This window comes from Myotis myotis, unplaced genomic scaffold (assembly GCF_014108235.1).
Source record: "Myotis myotis isolate mMyoMyo1 unplaced genomic scaffold, mMyoMyo1.p scaffold_m19_p_8, whole genome shotgun sequence".
Lineage (NCBI taxonomy): Eukaryota > Metazoa > Chordata > Mammalia > Chiroptera > Vespertilionidae > Myotis > Myotis myotis.
In genome coordinates this window covers 57433849-57456001 of record NW_023416390.1, presented here as the reverse complement: position 1 = coordinate 57456001, position 22153 = coordinate 57433849, and the positions used below count along the sequence as shown (strand labels likewise).

The 22153-nt window shown below is 43.0% G+C and overlaps 1 protein-coding gene across 9 annotated transcripts in view; it reads right to left on the bottom strand.

The window, feature by feature from the left end:
- Positions 1–22153, bottom strand: part of ACVR1 (activin A receptor type 1) — a 129465-nt gene that overhangs the window by 78417 nt on the left and 28895 nt on the right. The window contains exons 2-3 of one of the 9 annotated variants that reach the window (XM_036319147.1): positions 10228–10336; positions 4896–5048 (exon numbers count right to left, since the gene is read on the bottom strand). The exons of 6 other annotated variants lie outside the window; for them this stretch is intronic. The gene's annotated coding sequence lies outside the window, so the exon portion shown is untranslated. Of the gene's footprint in view, positions 1–4895; positions 5049–10139; positions 10161–10227; positions 10337–22153 lie in introns of those variants that run through there. 2 more of the 9 variants (XM_036319148.1, XM_036319149.1) reach the window with 2 other exon arrangements.

Sequence of the window (22153 nt, the reverse complement as noted above, 5' to 3'; positions counted from 1 at the left end):
ATTTTACAATATATACAAGTATCAAATCATAATGTACACCTGACACCATACTTTCTCTTCTAGCCACTCAGACCCCACAACCCAAATCAATCCTGGTGTATCTTGCTGTAGGATTACTACTAACAGACACTACTATGGGCAGCAGCACATGCTAGCAAGCGCAGGGACTGAGGAAACAGCCACACCCAGTTTTCCAACCTCCTAAATATGAGCTTCCACAAATCATTTCACCTCTGTGTTTCATTTTCCTTTCCCAGGGACACACAAAATACCTCCTATCTTCCAGTGTTACTCATAATGCCAGCTATCATTTAGTGAGCCTTTGGTTCTAGAACTGTGCTTAACCTCATTTGTTTTATCCGATTTAATCCTAACAACACAAAAATTGAGAGGAAGATAATATATTCCCATTTGAAAGATAAACCCAGCCGTTGTGATTCAGTGGTTGAGCGCCAACCCATGAACCAAGAGGTCACTGGTTCGATTCCCAGCCAGGGTACATGCCCTAGTTGCGGGCTTGATCCCCATTAGCGGGTGTGCAGGAGGCAGCCTATGGATGATGTTTCTATCTCTCTAACTCTCTCCCTCCCTCTCTCTCTAAAAATCAATAAAAACATATTTTTTTTAAAAAAGATAAGAGCCCTGGTGAGGTCGGGACGGCCCCAGTGAGGTCGTGACGGCCCCGGTGAGGTTGAAACGGCCCTGGTGAGGTTGAAAGGGCCCCGGTGAGGTAGGGATGGCCCCGGTGAGGTTGGGACAGATAATGGGGACCAGTATAGACTGATGAACAGGGGTAGATGCAGAGGCAGAGCAACATTGAACAGACTGTCAAACTACAGTGGGAAGCCTGGGGAGGGTTTGGGTGGGGGATTAAGAGATCAACCGAAGGACTTATATGCATGCATATAAGATTAACCAATGGACACAAGACACGGGGGGGGGGGGGGGGGGGGAGGGAATGTCAAGGGGGGAAAAAAAAGGAGACATATGTAATACTCTTTGTAATACTTTAAGACATAAAAATTATTTAAAAAAAAGAGTTAGATATTGGATAAGCTACTTAAAAAATAAATAAATAAATAAATAAATAAATAAATAAATAAATAAATAAAAAAAAAGATAAGAAAGCAATGTTAGATGGGTTAGGTAAAACTGTCCAAGATCACACTTTTTAAGTAAGTGGCAAATCCAAGAATCCAAGTTTTACTGACTCTCAAATCTGTGTTATTAATTACCAGTAAGTTAACTTCCACCTTGACTGTTTGCAAGAACTGAACTGCATGCTCATAGCAGACATTCTTTTTTTAAAAATATATTTTTTATTGATTTCAGAGAGGAAGGGAGAGGAAGAGAGACATAGAAACATCAATGATGAGAGAGAATCATTGATCAGCTGCCTCCTGCACAGCCCCTTCTGGGGATCAAGACTGCAACCCAGGCATGTGCCCTTGACTGAAATTGAACCCGGGACCCTTCAGTGCACAGGCCGACGCTCTATCCACTGAGCCAAACCATCCAGAGCCATAGCAGACATTCTTAGTTCCCGTTCCTGTTTTCTACCCCTGAGAGAATAAGAGAAGTGCTAAAACCGTGGCAGAAAAACATAAATCCCAAACAATAACACAAATCACCTGCACGATACTACAAATATCCTCTTGTTCTGGCTCTAATATAATATCGTCACAACAAAGAGTATAAAATGTTGTGTATCCTTGAAGAATAATCTACTCCAGGCACCTGGATTTGGGGGGGAAAACAGGTTTGATCTACTAGTAATTCTGGAGAATTCAGCTGGTTTCCAAGCTGCCCAATCTCCCAGTGGGAAAGAAAGTAGGTCATATGCCGAAGACAACTGATAAACTCAGGGGACACCACACAGCACAAAGAACAGGGAGCGCCACTTAACGTTGGGAAAAGATAACTGCTGATTGAACCAGGAAGTACGGAGGAGCAGGGAGATACCGCAGATCCTGTTCTCTGGGTGCTTCCAAATCAGAAATATAAATACAACAGGCATTAACCTTTGGGACTTGGGAATGAGAAGTGAGAATTCCCAGGAATTTCTCTGGAATCCCTCCAATTATAAGTTATTCTTAAAATACTTCCCAATATTTCTTACTCATTATTATGGATATCTAAACATAATTGTTAAATAAGTAAGAAAAAACTTAATAGAATTTACAAAGAATTGTAGCCTATAACAAATATTCGAATGCCAGAAAATGCCAGTGAACAGCCCTGGGTAGTAGTCCAACAGCGGGCCCCATCCAGCCCTCAGTCTGTTTGGTAAATAAAACTTTTATGGGAACACAGCCCACTTGTGTATTTTATGTATAGTCTATAGCTGCTTTCACACTGAAACGGCAGAGCGGATAGTTGTGACAAAGTCCATATGGCTTGCAAAGCCTAAAATATTTACTCTCTGACCCTTTAGAGAAAAAGTGTGTTGACCCCTGCAATAACCTGCATTTAGATGTACAAGCAAAGTTAATAGCACTACCCAGAATCACATGTTGAAAAGGCCATTTTAAAGACTTATTTTGTTTTGGAAACGTATTTCTTGGAATACTACTCATAGGATTTGTGTACTCTATGCTGTACATATAAACATATTATTTTATTTGCATGGATGACTCACCAGGAGCAGCAGACGGGGCCACGTAATCTACAACATAGCAACATCAACATCTACCAGTAATCATGACCGATTCTCTCCTCTGGGCTCCCATCCTGTCCTGGGTCTGGGAAATGTCAGTCTTATCCTTCAACTCCATAGGTTAGCTTTCAACTTGACCTCAGTGGATTCCTCAGCTCTACAAATGACTCTGTTGATTGTTTAATTCTCACGGGAGAATTACAACACTTTTCCCTATTTACCTGATTAACTGTTTTTTGTGTGTGTTTTTTTCAGAATTTAGAAACGCTCAAAGGAACCCTGGGAAGGAGTTCTGCATTGGAAACACTATTTTCTCAGGTATACACACACACACACACACACACACACACGCACGCACGCACGCACGCACGCACACATGCCTAAGCGACCATTCGACCAATAGCTATGACATGCACTGACCACCAGGGGGCAGACACTCAATGCACAGGCATGGAAACATGGAACAGACTGATGAATCTCAGAGGGAAGGGGGAAGGGGGGGTGGGAAGAGATTAACCAAAGATCTTATATGCATACTAAAGGCCCAGTGCATGGATTCGTGCACCAGTGGGGTCCCTCAGCCTGGCCTGCAGGATCGGGCCAAAACCAGCAGTCAGACATCCCCTGAGGGGTCCCAGATTGTGAGAGGGCACAGGCCAGGCCGAGGGACCCCACTGGTGCATGAATCCATGCACTGGGCCTCTAATATGTATAATCTCAAACATCCTCATCTGAATCCATTCATCTGTCCAGCCAAAGACTCATTTATTTGTGCTAGAAAGATGAAGCACAAGGATCCAGGAGAAAACCTAAGGGAACAATGGCTGTGGGATTCTATAGCACTAAGAGGGTTCTAGGCTTGAACCAAAAAGTCCTGGATTGATCCCAGCACTGCCAATCACTACACATGTAATCTTGGGCCAACTGTGGGAGCCAAGTCTCTCACAGGCCAGATGGGCACCATGACTTTCTTGTAGAGTTGCCACATGTGACATACATCACATACAGTGGGTGCTAATAAGTGGGAACTATTACTATAAACGCAATAGTTAAGGAGCAATGATGAAAACTGAGAATCACGAGAATTGAATTATTAGGTTGAGTCATAGAAAGGTCAAAATTTGACCACTTTGTCTCATAAAAAATAGCAGTTTTTAAATAAATATAAAGGTCTGTGCAAGAGAAGAACATGAAGAAATAATGCCCCATACTCACCACCCCACTAGTGGCAACTTAGAAGAAATCCAGACACCAGATGGGAAGGCTCGAGTCTAAAATAGAATTCCCTTTTGTCAACTCCCACTAGACAGGAGGTGTGACTTCAGGGAAAAGATTCAACAAAAGACAGACAGGGAGACAAAGAAACACACACCTCACTCCTAAGTATCCCACATAATTCACGCATTCTCTCCCTTCTCCCTTCCTGCCTTCTCCTTTTCTTTTCTTATTTCTTTCCCTACACAATGCCCAATGGTGTCTTCTGTTAATCAGTTTGGAAAGGAAGGAGCATTTCTGGTCAGCTAACGTCACCAATTGCATAGTAGACCTTGTAGAGCAGTTAGTAGCTCAATAAAGAAATTCAATGGATCTGTCACATTTCCCCCCTTATTTTCCTATCTTCCCTCATCCCATAGGTGTTAATTTTTCAAATCCTGTTAGTCCTCACCCAGTTCATGAGTCTGTGGCTGCTCCATGGAGTCATGTCAACTCCTGGATGAGTTCTGAGTTTCAAGACACCCCACCAGCCCAAACCCAAGTGGCTCTACCCCAGCTGTATCTAAGCCTCAAAAAGGTTCTGAATGAGGAATTAGCACACCTTACGTAGAGAGGGATGGAGAATAGGCAGAGGTAACAGAGGAGGAACAAGCCATTTCTTCCATCCTCCCAACCCACTCCTCCCAAAACAGATCCAGATTTCCCTGGTAACTGGCTGGTCTTTCTCAGTGTACCGGGTGCAGCTTGTGTGTGTGTGGATCCCACTCCCACTCCGCAGTACTCCCACGCTCTCATCACCGGGAGACACCACTTTTTATCTGTGGTCTCTCAGTAGCGTGTAATCCTTGATGATTACCCTCACACAGAATGCTGTAAAGGCTTTCATCATCTAATGATCTCAAAGCACTCTGTAAGCATTCACAGGGATGCCACCCACAGGGCCAGACCAGATGTTCTGGTTTTCTAAAGGGGTGTCTGCATTGTTACTCCTAACCTTTGCGCTGGGGTTCCTGCGTATACATACCTTCACTAGACCACTAGACCAATAGATATTAGCAAAGCTTCTATGGGGAGCTTCTTCACAGTAGGGACCCCTGCATCCAACATCCTCCTGTATGCCCAAAGCCGGCTCTGGCGTCATACCAAACTTATTTAGGTATCTGTGGTGTGAACGAAGCTTAAAATTACAGAAGAAAACAAAAGCATTAACAAATTCAAGCTCATAAATTTGGTCAAGAAAACTTCTTTGTCAGTAAATGGCTAAGTTTCTACCCTGGACTTAAATTCAAAACAGTACACAAAGTTCCAAATACTCTTATTTGAGTGAAACAGGTTAACACAAGAAACATAAAAAAATATATCAAGCCTTATAGAAAAAGTACTACTTCATAAAGGCAGTCTTTACTTTAGAATGGCAATACGTTTTCTTAATACATTTGTCCACTAAACAACTACTCCAAATTAAAGTTAAGTTTTTCAAAACTGTACCTACAGAAATTTCCAGAAATATTGAAGAGGGATGCTACAAAAGAGGGGGTACCAAAACAAATGAACAGAAAACTAAAGCTTTTAAAAACCATTCCTCCAATGCCCTCTTGCAAATATTTATGCCCCTTAGCAATCTAAATAAAATTTTCACCAGAGCACTTTCCCTAATTAGGTTCAATGAGAAGAAACTGAATTAAAGACATCAGCATTCTTTTTCTAATTGTTTGGTCCAATATATTTAATCTGTCCACAGGCATAAAGACATTTCCAGACTAGGAATGAAACTGCTTGCCTCCCATGCAGAGAAAACAAGGTAACAAACAAACAAAAACGGCTAAGTAAAGTAAAAATAAATAAATAAATAAATAAATAAATAAATAAATAGTAAACAATATATTGTATGGCTTTATTTTCTTGTTGTTATTGTGTGTCTGTGTTCAGACTACACCTCCATAATCATGTCAGACAAGCTACACATTTTATATAACATAATTGCCAGTCCTGTAGTGAGTGATCTGAAAAGTTAACCTGCAAGTTTGTTGAAGAGAAAAACAGTCTCTTATTTATCTTTTTGGTTTTATAATAACATCTCTCTCATACTAGATAGTCAACAAGTATTTGCTGACTGATGAACAGTGATGTTGATTTAAAATAAGATTAAAGTCAAGAAGTCAGGAGATTCTGAGTCTACACGGAGGGAGCAGCCTTGAGTTCCTCATACTCTGCCCTATAATCTTGATGGTATTCTCGCAGGGATTCGTCAAGGTACGATGGAGAGAACACTGAGCTAATGAGTTAGACATACCCTGTTACTACAGTTCTGTGACTGGGAAGTCGCTTATCCTCTCTGGCATTCATTTTTTCTGAACTATAAACTGAGAATGGTGGCCCAACTTGCTAAGCTTCCCTCCAGCTCAAAGATCCTCTGTTTAGATATGTCTTTTACAATTTCTAGCAGGATTCCTTAAAAATTATGCTAACAGGAAAGGCTACCTCTTTAATTAGAGATGGTTTTTCCACCTACTCTTCAACTAAGACGGCATCCAACCCATTCATTAAGAAAAAAAGTAAGAGTAACATTTCTCATTTTATTTAGCAATTTAGTTAGTAACTCACAGTAGGTTGCTTTCAATCTGATTTGTGTATCAATAATTTATAATTGAATAAGAAAACACACAAAAAGGAATAGAATAACTGTGGGGTCTATTGATACAGCCTCTCAAGGGGCATGAGAATACATCCAGTTCCCAAAGCAGGGAAACTTGATGAACAAAACTAAAGTGAGCATGTCCACCTCACCCACCACCTCAAACCTGCTCATCTTCCTTTATGTTCTATCTCAGGCAATGGAACCACCGATGACCAATCCTACGACGGAGACATTTACCTTCCAAAGCCCACCCCTGCCTTTGTCCCAGCCCTACCTTTTGCCACCAGCAGCACTCCAACTGCCTCTCCCATGATCTCCTCCGTGTACCTGCCACAGGGCAGTCAATGTCCCTTGAGCTGCCTGTCCTCAGCTCAGCTGTCAATGGCTCTCCTTAGTATGTGCAAATTCCCTGATTTCCATGACCCGGCCCAAGACCTCTCCAACTTCATCTAGCCATCACCCCACAGGTACCCTGACCCTAATCACACCTTACAGCTCCCTGAGGACACCACAATCTTGTTTACCTCCTGCCTCTGCACTTGCTTGCCTGAAATGCTTGCTTCCCTCTGACAAACTGCTATGTTTCAGGATCAACTCAAGAATCACCTCCTGATGGAAGCCTTCCCTGAAATCCCCAGGCTCACACCCTGTCTGAGTTACATGTACCCTCATCTATAATCCCAAAACTGAATGATCACAGAATCTAAATGGTACATTTCATTTTTTTTATTTATTTCACTGCCTAGTGAATCTGCGGGTTCCTCAAAGTAGTATTTTTTCATCTCTGAAACATCAGGTATAGTCTTGTAAGCATAAGGTCCTTAATAAATGTTGATGGATGGGTGGGTGAACCATGATAATGAATTCAAAGCATAAGAGAAACCCTCCACGGGAAATGAACAATAAAAATTATGCTAATGGGGGAAAAGGAGGCAGGCTTACCAGAATCCACTCTCAGTGTTGTCATAGCTTTTAATTCAAAGCAAAAAAAACACACACACACACACACAAAAACTCCCTCAAATCCTAAATTATAAAGACTAAGAGAGAAGTAAAGTGTTTCTTACAAAAAACAATGTGTAAACAAAACGTGTACTCTAAACCCTAGCTTCCTAATGACTTACATATAGAAACTAGGAAGTATTCCCACTCTGATACTATAGGCACAATCTTTTTCTAAATTACATATACAGAGAAGTAACTTGAGAACAACACTCAATGCCATGCTAACACTGTAATATTACTGGAAATTTCAATGTTGTCAATAAAATGTAAGAAAGAAGATGCCTCATCTTATAAGAAAAATGTTAATTTTTTTCCCAGAAAATTATCCCCAAGATTGTCACTTGGCACCAGGCCCTGATACAATTCCCGTGGCTGGGCTCTAACTCACTGGCTTCCTTCCAGATGTCATCAGTCAAGGTGCCAGGGACCAGAGTGGGGAAAAGATGAGTTCTTCTCATGACAATGCTATCTTCTTAATGGTCTTCCCCACCCCACCAGCCCTTCTCCCAACCCCAACCTTTTTATACCACACAGTGAAAAGAACAAACGTATAAATTGCTATATAATGTAATTCAACTTAATTTAATAAGAAGGTAACAGAAAGGAGGCAATGGACCAAGTTAAATATTAAGTAGGAAGATCCGCGGAATAAACTTGCCTGTTATTAGCACTCACTGGCTGGGATCACTAAGCTTACACATGGAATTGCTCAATGCATGAGTCATTTCAAATCATGACTGTACTGATTCATTTAATATGTCCAAGCAAACCTGCAATAAAATGACCTAGAAGTCTTGAGATGCAGCTGATTCTCCAATCAAAATAATGGGGGTAGCAGATATATTTTAGAAAAATCCAAAACATAAATGTGTTTAGAAAAAAAAGTCAAAATCCTATTGTTTTCACAGTAGAAATGGGCAGAAGAATGTGAGATTTTTGAGTTTATCAAAATTGGGCATGTTTTTAAGAAAATGGTTGAGAATTTACTGCTCTGGAGGATTCCTTTATGGGCAATCAACACTGGTATCCACTGTGGGGCTGGTCCAGGAACTCAGCTTCTGTCCCATTCACGTCACAGGATGATTGGGAGCCCAACCTTTGACTTCAACTTGAGTGATTTTAGCTTTAAAAATCAGTCTTACATGCTGATAGATTCTTTTGGGGGTGATGAAAATGTTCTAACAGATAGTGATGACAGTGGCACAACTCTGGATTACTAAAAGCCACTGAACTGCACACCATACAAGGGGAGTTTTGGTAAATGAACTAACTCAATAAAACTATTATTTTAAAAACTAGTCAGAAAGCTCTTCTACCTTTTTTCTGTACAACTTTAGCCCTTGAGTCTATGCTGTGCTGTGCCTGTTAATGGCAGGGACATACTGTATCCAGATTCATTTTTGTGGGAAGAGCCGGAGGCTTGGAATCACAGTTTGGAAGCTGGACCTATGTCTGTCACTTCCCAGGCTCTGGAATCTTGAGCGCGTTACTGTCTGAACTCCAGTCCCCAACTATAAAACAGGCAACCACCACCCACCTAGCAGATGAGGAGATGGAGAATCTGCAAATCACCACCCAGCTCAGACAGAGGGTAACATGGCAGAAAATTAAAATGGAGCAGGCTCTAAGATGGGAAATGTTAGGTGTCGGGAGAAAATAAAAGGGAAGGTGCAAAAGCAGGAAGGATGTAGCAAGTGAAGATCACGGCAGAAGCCAGCCTACCTAGAATCAGGGCAAACCCCTGTAGAATCCTCCTTTAGGTCCCAGGATCCTTTGGGGTGGGAGTGATGAGGAGTGGGAAGGTGGGGATGAGTCCACTCCCAGGAGCATGTACTAGTATCAAGACTACATTATCTATCATACTTAAATCTTTGGATTCCTTACTTCAGTAATTTACGCGAGTAACCACAAAGTAGAGACATTTTCTATATTTTTAATCTCAAGTATCATTAAGCACTCAGTCCACTAATGGAATTACAGCTTCTTGATTTGAGTTGCTATTAATTAGAGCACATAGTTTTGCACCAAGATTCATTTTTATAGATTAATTCTATACAATAAAACATGCCTGAAGTTGATCCTTAGCAGTCTTTTCATCACAAGCCTCAAGATTCCACACCTGTGATTAATTTACAACAGCACAAGTTGAAACATCAGCTTTTCGATCATTTTGTGATATTGCAACTCTTAAGAAGCCACTTCCCTGACAATTAATACAATCTATATTTACCATCAAAACCCAAATTCCCAACTGACCCAGAATTTAATGTGAAATTAAATCTTCATCATGGTTTTAATAACACTACTCTCACTTAAAATGTGCTCTATTTGTCCAAGCAACAATAAAGGGGGGGGGGGACACAAACCTTAAAAAAATACATATAATGTGTGTCTATGAACATGTGTATGTACACACACACACACACACACACACACACTGATCGGGCAGGGCCAGCCCCACCCCCTGGTCAAACTCCCGATTGAACCCCCAGTCGAACTCCTGGTTGAGGGAACAATTTGCATATTACTCTTTTATTATATAGGATATAAAGATATAAACTTTATGCCACACATTGCTTGCCTTGAAAAGCAATTCAAGACACGCTAAGAAGACGAGCAAGTTACCAGCCCTGTCCTCCCCAACGTGGAACACGACAGCCCAGCAGAATCCTGTCACTCCAAGTTCTTCCAGAGACAAGATGGGTTAACTAACCAGTCTTCCTCAACTGCATGATAAAGCGCCTGGAAACTGCTCTCCATTGGAGCTGGGAAGTGAGCTGAATATCGCTGAGATGGGATTCTTTCAGTCAGAAGACAGGACGCTGAAAGTGCGACATGAGTATAAAAAGGAAATAAAAACATTCGCAAGTGCCTGTATTTACCCTTCACGCTGTCAACAACTCTGAGAAAAATTCCACTGAGTTTCAGGTCACTAAACTCTCATCCATTTCATAAGCACTTGTCTCCCTGATTCTGCTTTTTAATTTCATAAATCCCAGAGGGAAATGATACTGTTCTGGAAGTTTAAGAATGGCTTATTTTCTAAAATTGGCAGGAAGGAAAAAGCTAGCTTCTGTTAGTTCTAATTTTGAACGCATTAAGTATTGGAGAAGGGAACTCTTCGATAATAACCTTTTTTTTTTTTTAACATTTTAGTTGTTTCATGTGCAGCATTTTTGTTGGTTCTACCAGCATTGCTGTGCAGTCAAGTTTATTTTAAGACAACACATCCTGGCATAAATTCAACTGTGTCTCCTAGACTCCTAGAACTTTTAACCAAATTTAGACTGGTTTAACACAACCGTGAGGTGTCCTTCCCAAGTTTTTCCACTTTGGACATATGAAGAGTGGGTCAGATACATGTCTATAAGTTATTTTATTTTAAATATCATTTTACATAAGCTTTTAGAGCGCGCGCGCACACACACACACACACACACACACACTTCAACTCCTCCTTCAGAGTCACAGTCAATACCTAATGCCTTCAGTTAAGGCAAGATCCAATATGGAAGGTAATTTGGGGGGGGGGGGGGGAGCAAACAAATATGAATATTCCAAGGAAGTAGGGGCACGCCAGGGTTGGAAAAAGCTTGCATAGCTTCCATATGTGAATATGTCTCTCTCTAGCAGGAGACGTGAGGTTCCCAAATGTAAGGTTTATTATACATCCAACAGCAAGAATAGTAAAGAAACTATCTTATACACGTTTACTGCCATTTCTCAAATACAGTATGAATTCATGGATACAGTACATACACACACATATGTAACACATATTTATGAATATATATTCAATCCACATACTATACTAAAAATGTAGCTACAACCTTCAGTGAAGGCCCTAATTTTCTTTATTTTTTAAAGAAATTATCAGCACTCCATGCCCTACCCCATGCCAAGGTGTCCTCAATCAGTATCATCTTACTGCCCTATGCTGTAGTTAAACCCAGAATTGGGCCCTGGCCAGTGTGGCTCACTTCGCTGAGCGTTGTCCAGTGCACCCAAAGGTTGCCAGTTCGATTCCCAGTCAAGGTACGTGAGGGAGTGCAACTGATCAATGTTTCTATCTCACATAGAGTTAGGATTCAGGCCCTGCCATTTGCTACCCTTAGAGCCTTAGGTGCATAACTTAATGTGCCCCCATTGATTTCATCTGCAAAATCAAGATTTTAAAAAGTGTGCTTGTCTCCCAGACTAATTATAAGAATTGAATGAGTGAATATATGTAAAGCACTTAGAATAGAACATGATATATAACCACCTTTAAAGGGTAAGCCCTAACTATTATTGATGTTGCTCTTAATATCAGAAACATAATCTTGACTTTTGTGATACACATTTCCTTCCTTTTCTTAATAGCTCTTACATTGTAACAACTACAAAATACAGTCACTTTGTCATGCCTTTAAATTCAATTCTTTTCTCACTCTGGAAGGCATAATAAAAGGCAAAGGAGAGTGTATTGCGGAATTGGATTTGAAGTGTGTCAAACTTCTTTACTTCCATAACGAACAATAAATCACTTGTAATAGTCACAATGGACTGCAATCCAGCTCTGCCCCACAGCAGGACTGAAAACCAATGGTGAAAGCAAGGATCCTTCAACCAGTAAAGTTTATGGATAGACTAAAGGGAAAATTTCACATTGATGACAAGTATATAGACTCCATCCCCCTAAGGGTTATCTATAATGCAGAGAAAACTGAACACAAGTCACCACCAACCAATCAGCCAATAACACCTTTAATTTAATATAATGTATCTATTCTTTATCAATATGGATGTATATGTGAATATCTATCAAGAATACTATGGAGTCCTGGCTGGTTTGGCTCAGTGGATGGAGCGTCGGCCTGCGGACTGAGGGGTCCCGGGTTCGATTCCAGTCAAAGGCACATGCCTGCATTGTGGGCTCAATCTCCAGTGGGGGGTGTGCAGGAGGCAGCCAATCAGTGATTCTCTCTCATCATTGATGTTTCTGTCTCTGTCTCCCTCTCCTTTCCTCTCTGAAATCAATAAAAATGTATTTTTTTTAAAAAAGAATACTATGGAATAATTTATACTATAAAACCCAAGAGTCACATCTAGAACTCACTCAAGTCCTTTAAACACATGAAATTAACACAGTGATGCCCTGACATTTAGAAAAAGACAAGCTGGCACCGTAGCGCAAGCAGGACATGTCAAAGGCCATTCGGTATCTACTATGAATCGCCGAGGAATTGTATTTCCACAGAACAGCCTCTCAAGTTGGCCATCTAAAGAAAAACTACAACTAATACTTTTTTTAAAAAAAATGACTAACATAAAGGCTCTATCTAAAAACACAGTTTTTGCCTGGATCTCACTTTGCCATCTTTAGTCACAAGAGAGAAGAAACCACACTTGAGATACTGTGGCCACTGGCCACGTGGTGCGGCCGGAAGTGGCCTGCGAGAGAGAGGTCTGCAGCTAGGATCCTTGAGATCGCTCACAATCCACAGGTAGTTTCTAAAGGGAAACACGGGTTACACTAAAATCATGACTCATTGCTCTGCCCTGCTCTTGTATCCACTGTTTTCACTTTGAGCTCCAAGCCCTCCATTTCTGGATGGTAACCTGGACAAGCCTCCCTCCCAGCCAGGCCAGCACCAGGGACTCTTCTCAAGATTCACACCCATCCTTCTTCCCTCTGCCCCCAGCTTTGCCCACCAGGAAATGCTGTGACCCTCTGACAGCAAGACTTTGTCCTCTTCAGTTCTGAGTCCCCACCCCCAGTCGTGTGCATGACGAAGGGCACGTACTCGAGGGAGTATGCTGAAAAATAAAGGACTGTCTCTCCCCCTCCGCAGAGACCTTCCAGGATTTAAAAGCAATGTGTGGCCAGGCCAGCATGGCTCAGTGGTTGAGCATCAACCCATGAACCAAAAGGTCATTGGTTCAATTCCTGCTCAGGGCTCAGTCCCCAATGGGATGCATGCAGGAGGCAGCCTATCCATGATGATGCTTCTCTCTCATTGATGTTTCTATCTCTCTAACACTCTGCTTTCCTCTCTCTCTACAAATTAATAAAAACATATTTAAATACATAAATAAAATAAAAGCAGTGTGTGCCCCTACCCCGACCACTAGCATTCTGATGGGTCTAGATCAGTGGTCGGCAAACTGCAGCTCAGCAAACTGCGGCTCGCGAGCCACATGCAGCTCTTTGGCCCCTTGAATGTGGCTCTTCCACAAAATACCGACTTCTGCGCATGGGCCACGGAGTTTCAATCGCTCTGTACATGCACACCCACACATGGTATTTTGTGGAAGAGCCACATTCAAGGGGCCAAAGAGCCGCATGTGGCTCACGAGCCGGGGTTTGCCAACCACTGGATAAAGCCCCACAGCTCCTCTTTGGATGTCCACTGCAATTATGGGCAATGAATAACATACTGTTGGTTCATATCACTTGTTTCATTCCAGCTGCACCCAAGCATGGGAGGAACAGACTCTACAGCCTTGAGAAACTTAATTCCTCAAGATTTCTGTCCCTTTTACCTGAAAAAGGAAGGCTGCAGGTACCAACTTTCTCATACAGTGAGGCCTTGACTTACGAGTGTCCCGACTAACGAGTTTTTCGAGATACGAGCCGTCTCTCCACCGATTTTTTGCTTTGAGTTGCGGGCTAAAATTCAGGTTACGAGCCAGCTTCAGATACCCCACCGCTAGCTGGCGCAGCGAACGTCACAGTGAACGCCACAACATCAGCCCAGCATCACGTGTCTCACTCGTTCACTTTTTGATTTGACATACGAATAATTTGAGTTACGAGCTCCGTCACAGAACGAATTAAACTTGTAAGTCAAGGCCCCACTGTATATGGAAAATCTGTGGCACAGGACATGGCAGAAAAGTAAACACTCAAATATGTATCTACTCTCTCCCCCTCATACACCAAAAAGTAAAAAGTCAGAGTGATAGATTTTAACTCACAGGAAATGAGTACAGGACTTAGGTCGACAGGTCACCTCTCTTGAATTTTCAGAGCTGCCTTTCTATTCCTCTCAACTAGCGCCTCTTTCCTTCCCTCTTCTAGTGACCTGAGGCTCACCTGGCCAGAAGAGAGAGTAAGTTCCCCAAGTTAGAGTGGCTTTGCTGGCCGAGGGTCTGAGCAGAAGGCTTTACTCAGAAGTACATGCAGAATAAACATGACTTAACCCAGCCTTTGGCCACTCTCCAAAATGAGATATGACCAAAAATAAAAAAAATAAAAATTTTGTTACTAATTTTAAGCATAGAAATTCAAAGATATTTGGAGGGAACTACAGTGTTACATCTTTGACAAGTGACTATTCTCCTGGTTCTTAACTAGAACTATCAAACTTTGACAGTAACTCTTGTATACATTTTATATAAATTAACAATTTCTGCTGTCATAAAATCAAACTAACCCAAAAAGATAGGCTTGGAAACCACCAGCCAGCCAACTTCATTCTGCAAGTAACCATTAAGCTTTAATCAGATGTGGTTCAGTTTCTGGAACCTCGAGCATTAAGAAGGGCTCATCAGGAAAAGGGGGAAAAAGTAGGAAAAGGAGGAGGACGAAGGAGGAAGAGGAGGAGAACAAAAGAACCGCCCCCAAGCCAGTCACTTAACACAGACTCTTGACTGAATACTTCTGCCCCTCTTTGCAGCTGTTGTCTCCTGCAGTTGGCACGGGCGCTGCCAGTCTGGAACCGGTTTCCAGTGAGGACAGCATTGTTTTATTGGCTACTTAGGCAGTGCACACACCATTAATGGAGTTTTTATCTCTCCATTTTCCTGTCAGTACAGAACCAGCCAGTCTGACTCTGTTATTATCATTAAGAAAGCTTTTTTTTTTTCCCCCTCCCCACATACACACTCGTTAATCCAAACAACATCTGGGAACTTCAGCCTCTATCATATAAAAGGGAAACAGATTTAGAGGGAACAGGGGAAATGCAGCTCCAGCCACACTGAACAACAACTAAATTCCAATAGCCAAATTTATCTTGCGCCACCAATATCTCTGAAATGCTGTTCACTTCAAAAAGGCAAAATGCTTCCCACCACATTTCTTTAGACTTCCTCTAGACATTTGCTGTGTGTGTGTATGGCAGGGATGGGGGAGGGGGGGGAGGGGAGCCTATTTTGACATGTAGCTTAAAAAAAAAAGGAAAAAATATTACTGCATCCTAGATGGGAAGTTCAGTTGTGAAATAAGTCAAGCATATTTAGATGATTGTTAAAAGAATGCTTTTTTTTTTTCAAAAAGGAAAATAAAAAAGACCCTTTATGGGACAATACCAGTGAGTGAGTACATCTCTAGTTTACAAACTAATAGGAAAAAAATTGGCGCCACCGAACCCAGAAAACATGTCCTCCTGTAACAGACAGCTGTCTCCTCTGTAGTTTAAGTGTGCTTTCTGCTGAGATCATGCTCCGTGAGTCATGGAATCAATACAGGAAAATGCACTGAGCCAGCCACACTGCAGATTCACAAGGCAGAGCTGTGTGGCTCAAGCCACCCAGCAACCCTGTCCCTTTCCTGCCCCCAGCACATGCAGTGGGGACAGTATATATGGGCTTTCTACTTCATGCTTGAACATGGCTCCATGGGCCCTCAATGTGGGTCCTTCCAGCATTGCTTCTATATCAGTAGAACCTAAAGGTTGCAGACCTCAAATGTGCTGATGTCAGGCAACGCCTTAGGCACTTTATCCCCACTCCTTTTTCCAGGTTTCTAAAATGCACCTATAGCTGCTATACCTAAGTTAGAAGGGACTGACTTTCCCACAAAAGCTCCTGACCAAGTAGAAGGCACAATCAGAACATTTAGGGAACGCCAAAATGGGAGAGTCCGTGAAGGTTAATAGTTTATTTTTAATTTATCTTTTTGTTCCATTCAGCAAAAAAATAAATAAATAAAAAGGGAAAATCACTAACTGTCTGAGCCACAGGCTCCTGCTCCCTGGAAGTTCGCCTCGCAGCCCCTGGCAGTCTGTTGTTAATGACAGTCTCCGAAACCTGATCCTCTCACAGTGGGAGATTTGAGTAAGCACTGGCCTCTCTCTGGTCTCGCCTTTCCATTGTCCCACCCTGCAGGGCCAGCTGTTTCTGACAGCCAAATTGCTGCGTGCTAAGCAATGAAGGCTGTCAGAGAAGGAATTTTCATTTCTATAATGCATAGGCCTCTGTGGACAAATTATACAGCTTATGGTGCTGGCTGCAGGATGCTGCTCCAGGCTTGAAGCGCTGCCAAAATGCAGCCTTCCCTCCCCTCTCCTCAGCCCCAAGCCGACAGGACAGTCACCCAAAATGAATCTGAATGGCCAGAGAGAAACAGAACACGTGTTTTCCGCGACATACAAAATATATGTCCAGAATGGCTGTCCAGCCACAATCTTTGATGTAATGGCAAATGGTGGAGGCTAACAGCTAATGTCACACCATGGAGCTACCTAGCAGGGCAGCCATTAAGACCTCCTGCAATTTGATATCCTGCAGTGAACATCCCTGGGGCATCAGCAAAATCACTGGCCCTCAGCTTCTAGGGGACACCAGGCTTACCTAGAAAACACACCCAGAAGGTATCCCTTCCTGAAAGCCCAGGTGATAACCATTATGCAACAATGCAGGAGGTCCAAGAGCAAGAGACTCTATCAGGAGGACAAAGCCTCCAATATGTACTTCATAGAATCGTTTTGTAGGCACTGCTTGCCTCCCCGGCTTGGGTACTCACCACTCCTACCACCACCCATTCCTACCACCACTGACTTTGGACTGGGGATATGCCCCCTCCTAGTCTGCCTGAACACTGGGGCTACACCAATCAGCACACTGCATTCGACTGTGGGGTAGGATGTAGCCTCGGCTGGTCAAACCAGATTGGACCTCTCTGGATTTTACAGGAACTGCTAAAAAAAAAACAAAGTTTGATTTTTCTCATTATACTTGAACCTGAGAGAATATGCCATAGCCACTTCGCTACCACAAGGGAGAGGCTGCATGAGAAAAGAGCTGACAGAGAAAGAATAATAAGGAAGGAAGAACAGGGTCCCAGGGACACTGCTTGAGTCCTGGGTCAACCCAGATCAGAAACCTACCCTGCCCAGGCCTCCCCAGAATGGCAGCCATTAGTGTCTTCGTCTTATTAAGGCTAGTCTAGGCTGCATTTTCTGTCACTTGCACATGCGAACTAACAGATGAACCATCACGCCACCCACAAAACACCCACCGGTTCATACAAATGCGCATGTTATACTTTATCACATAAACAACAACAAAACGTTGCATTCTGGGTTCTTCCCTGTTAGAACTTACTCTTTCACTTTTCTCCTCTAATCCTTCTATGCCAATGGGAGCTAAAATATGCAAACCGTCACCTGATTTTGGCTCCTTTTGCAAGGCAAGTCTAAATATCTGACCTGAATTCAAGGAGAAATGAGCTAAATTCATGACCCACGTTTTCTTTCGGTGTCATAAATCTCAACCCCACCTGGACCTTGTGGCACAGGGAAAGTGGACTCTGGGCAGTGAGTGGTCCGTCAGCACCATGTCAATGGAGCCAACTCAGGGAAAGGCCAGGCCACCACTGCAGCCCTGCACAGAGGTGGGGGAGGGGGGGACACCTGCTCTTCCGCTGGAGGTTCAGGTCAGACAAAGCACAAGCACCTGCAGGCCGACAGCCGCCAAGGCGATCACGCGGGCCACATCCTGCAGTCCTCCCGGCTTCATCATTAACTACTGTCTGGCCAACAAGGGCAGGGTTTGGTTGAAGAACACCGGGGACTTTAAGGCGGGCGGCATATCCAGAACCAGGGTGGGCTCTCAGCCACTCACTACAACTATAAATATCCTCCTGGCTGCTGGCCTGACAGCAACCACAATTCCTGCTCCCCTGTGGGGAATAGAACTGCAGGCCGTTTCCCCCAAGAGAGTCAGCACAAGCACGCATGGCAAAAATGACGGAATGTGCCTACGAGCTCACTCCATGCTCTGGCAAGCCATGCTTCTCACCCTCCTCTTGTCCATACTTGGCTTCCAATCCTCAAAGATCAAAGGGAGACTTCAAAGATGCAAACCACAAGAATGAGATCCCAGTTTGGTCCTTAGGAAAAACTGCAGAGCACAAAGGCTCAAGATTGTGATAGAAGGGAGGGAGGGAAAGAACAAGGGAGGGCATGAGATCAACTCACTCTCAACTCCTTTCAAGCATGACAATTAGGAGGAATATCAAACCTTCATATTAATTCTTTAATACCAGGAATTTAGGACATAGGATGGGGGTGGAGGGAGCTTGCCCTGTCTCCTTATGTGGGGAAAACAGAAAGAAGGACAAGAAGAGCACTGAGACTGCTTAGACAAGGAAGTCATGTAAATAAATAAATGACCATATTTAGCTGGATGCTTCTGAGAGACACTGAAGTACACCAAAATTCTCAGGACTGGCTTAGGCTTAATGTCTGAAAATCCACCCTATCCTCTGAACCCAGAGGTCACCCCACCACTTTGGGAAAAGTCATTCTAAAATAGCCCTTGTTCCAGCCACTGTTGAAACTACCACGATCCAAATACTGAAGAGGGCCCTGGATTAAGGTCTGGTGTACCATTCATCTCTGGGCAGTGAGTGGTCTGTCAGGGCTAGCATACAGTTGGTGTCCCAACATATAAACTGCCCCACCTGCATAGAGCACAGAGGGTATTCTGAACTGAGTTCACTGCCTTTTCTTCCTATCATCATCCATGTACTTAACCATTAAGTACTGAGCACCCACAACTAGCCAGGCACTGTTTCGGCCATAGAGGTACAACAGCACATGCAATGCAAGTCTACATGCAGCCAGAAAACTCCACCTGGAAGTTATTTCTTTCATTCATCTAACCACGTCTTCCTGCTATAAGGCCCCAAATCTGAGAAGATTCCCTCCATTGTAAGAACATATGCCCTTAAGTAAGGAATTCAACTCATAAACCAATTAACTCTAGAAAGTCTTCAACAGCCACTCACACCACCAATATTCCAGGTCACATGATGACCCTTTCTCCTCAATTTCTAGCACTTTGTACCCTGACTTTTATTTTCCCCCTGAAAATCCCAGAAATGATCTCATATACAGAGCAGCTTAGGAGAAGTCATTTTAATTCAAAATATTGATTCTGGGCAGGGGACTGTTCTAAGGTTCATCTACTATGATTTTTTTTTCCTTTATCTGAAAACTAGCAAGGCAGTGTATGAATTCAAGGTTTCTTAATACAAAGAATAATATATCTAATTACATCTCTATTATAAAAGCCAAGTGATATTGAATAAACCTCTCAGATTTTAACGGTCATGAAATTATTCCTATAAATACAAATTTAAAACTAATTAAACCATAGTCTAAATTATATCCTTCCTTTGAGTTTGGAGGTACAGACCTTGAACTAATGGGAAGTGTAGCTTTAAGGAGCTGAAAAATGATGAATGCTCAGGCTCAGTAATATAGTCAGTAAGTGTGTTTTTATTCATGTCATTTTCCTATCTTTCTACAAACTAATCCAATAAATACCATACAGCCAGATTGTAATGACCGGTGTAGTCAGCACTGCCTAACACAACACACTCATGTTCTGCTGACTAAATCCTGCAAGTTAGATACTTACTGTGGGAGACTTGGAAACATTCCTAAATACTGCTAGTGCCCTGGTTTTTCCTGCAAAATAAATAGTAATAGCAGCCACAATTTTTTGAACACTTCCCAGGTACCAGATACTGCTACGCTAGAGATCTGCATACATATTACCACACTCAATCCTCCCCACATGGATAGTAATACAATAGGAATTATTATCTACATTTTGGAAGCTCAGAGAGGCTAAGTAACTTTCCTAGTGTCACCAAGCTGGAAAGTGGCAGAATGAAATTGAAACCCACACTTGCCTGACACCATCACCCATTATGATACAGTCTCTGCATTCCTTTCCAGCCACAATATTATGGGAGAGGATTAACGCGCCTTGTGGAGCAACCTTGCTATAGAATGCTGCCCCTGTAAGTGATGCTCACATTTCACAGGCTTCTGCAGTGATACTAGGACTCGTGGACGTAAAAAAGAAACTCCAAAGGAAGGTATCACCAGCTTGAAAACACCACAAGGGCTGAACTCAACCACCTTCAAAATGCTTAGTAAAAAACACATCAGAGCACAACTTAAACTATTATAGGGCTAGACGCGCCAGCATCCATTCAAAGGCTGAAGCTAAAAGAAAAAGATATAATCTGATAACCTTGAAATTCAGCCAAATGAAGAAGAGAAAATGGTTGGGGAAGCAGCCTCAGACCTGTGCTGACTGCTGAGCTTTAAAGAGCACCTGTGCCCAGGGCAGGCCAAGCAGCACCAGCCGGCAGGGCAGGTGAAGCTCTGAGGCATCTCCGCAGGGACAGCGAGGTCAGGGGCTGCCCTTGGCACGGCCCTCCATTGTGCTGAGGGGGATCCAGTTCAGGCGCCTACAAGGACTGTCTTCTAGGTTTGTAAAACCCACTGGAAAGGATCCCAGTGAAGCTAAAGGCTCCCGGGAGACCGGGCACGACCAATTTCCAGCTAACAGTGACGGATCTGCCCATCAGCCTGGGCCTCTCGGCTTCACCTGGCAGCCCTCCAAGCCCATGGTCCCTGCCGGGCCGGCCCTTCCCTGCAGAGGCTTCGTGCTGCTGTTTCAGCTCCGCAGTGCCCATCAGCTCTGCTCCCTCCCAACCACTCACTTATCTTCCTGAGGAAGATACAGCTCCCAAAAGAAAACGGCCAGAAATTAATAAACAAAAGCCTTGCAGGGAGAAAGACCACTTCCTGTCTTTTAAAATAGCACCCTCACAATCACCATGCCAGCACTTTTACATCCCATCTTTTGTTTCATTTTTCAGCTTCTTAAGCACCATGTGGCTAGCCAGGAGCTCGGGGCTGCAGAGCAAAAGAAACCTCTGGCCCTCAAGGGCTTATCGTCTATAACAGTGGTCGGCAAACTCATTAGTCAACAGAGCCAAATATCAACAGTACAACGATTGAAATTTCTTTTGAGAGCCAAATTTTTTAAACTTAAACTATATAGGTAGGGACATTGTTATTAACTTAGTTAGGGTGCTCCTAAGCTGGCCTTTGCTAAAAACGTCCTCAATGTGATTGAGTTACGTTCGCTGAGGTCGACCCCTTCCAACTCTCCCATCCACACTCGTCTTGTATACTTGTTTCGTCTATCTCCTTTCCAAAAACTGACTTCTGCACAATGGGCCACGAAGTTTCAATTGCACTGTATGTGTATGCCTGCACGTGGTATTTTGTGGAAGAGCCACACTCCAGGGGCCAAAGAGCCGCATGTGGCTCACGAGCCGAGGTTTGCTGACCACTGGTCTAGAAGACGAGGCAGGAGTTATCCACTAAAAGGGCAGAAGAATGGGACAGAGATGAGGTGTGTCAAATCATGTAGTGATGCCAGTCATGTCAAAAGGTCAAAGAAAGACTCTATGGCTGCGGGCTGAGGTGGTGTAGTTTGTTGAATGGTGCCCCCCCACCGCCCGCCAAAAAAAAAAGATATATCCATACCTAACTGCTAGAACCTGTGAATGGGGTTTTATTTGGCAAAAAGGTCTTTGCAGATGTAATTAAATATGGATC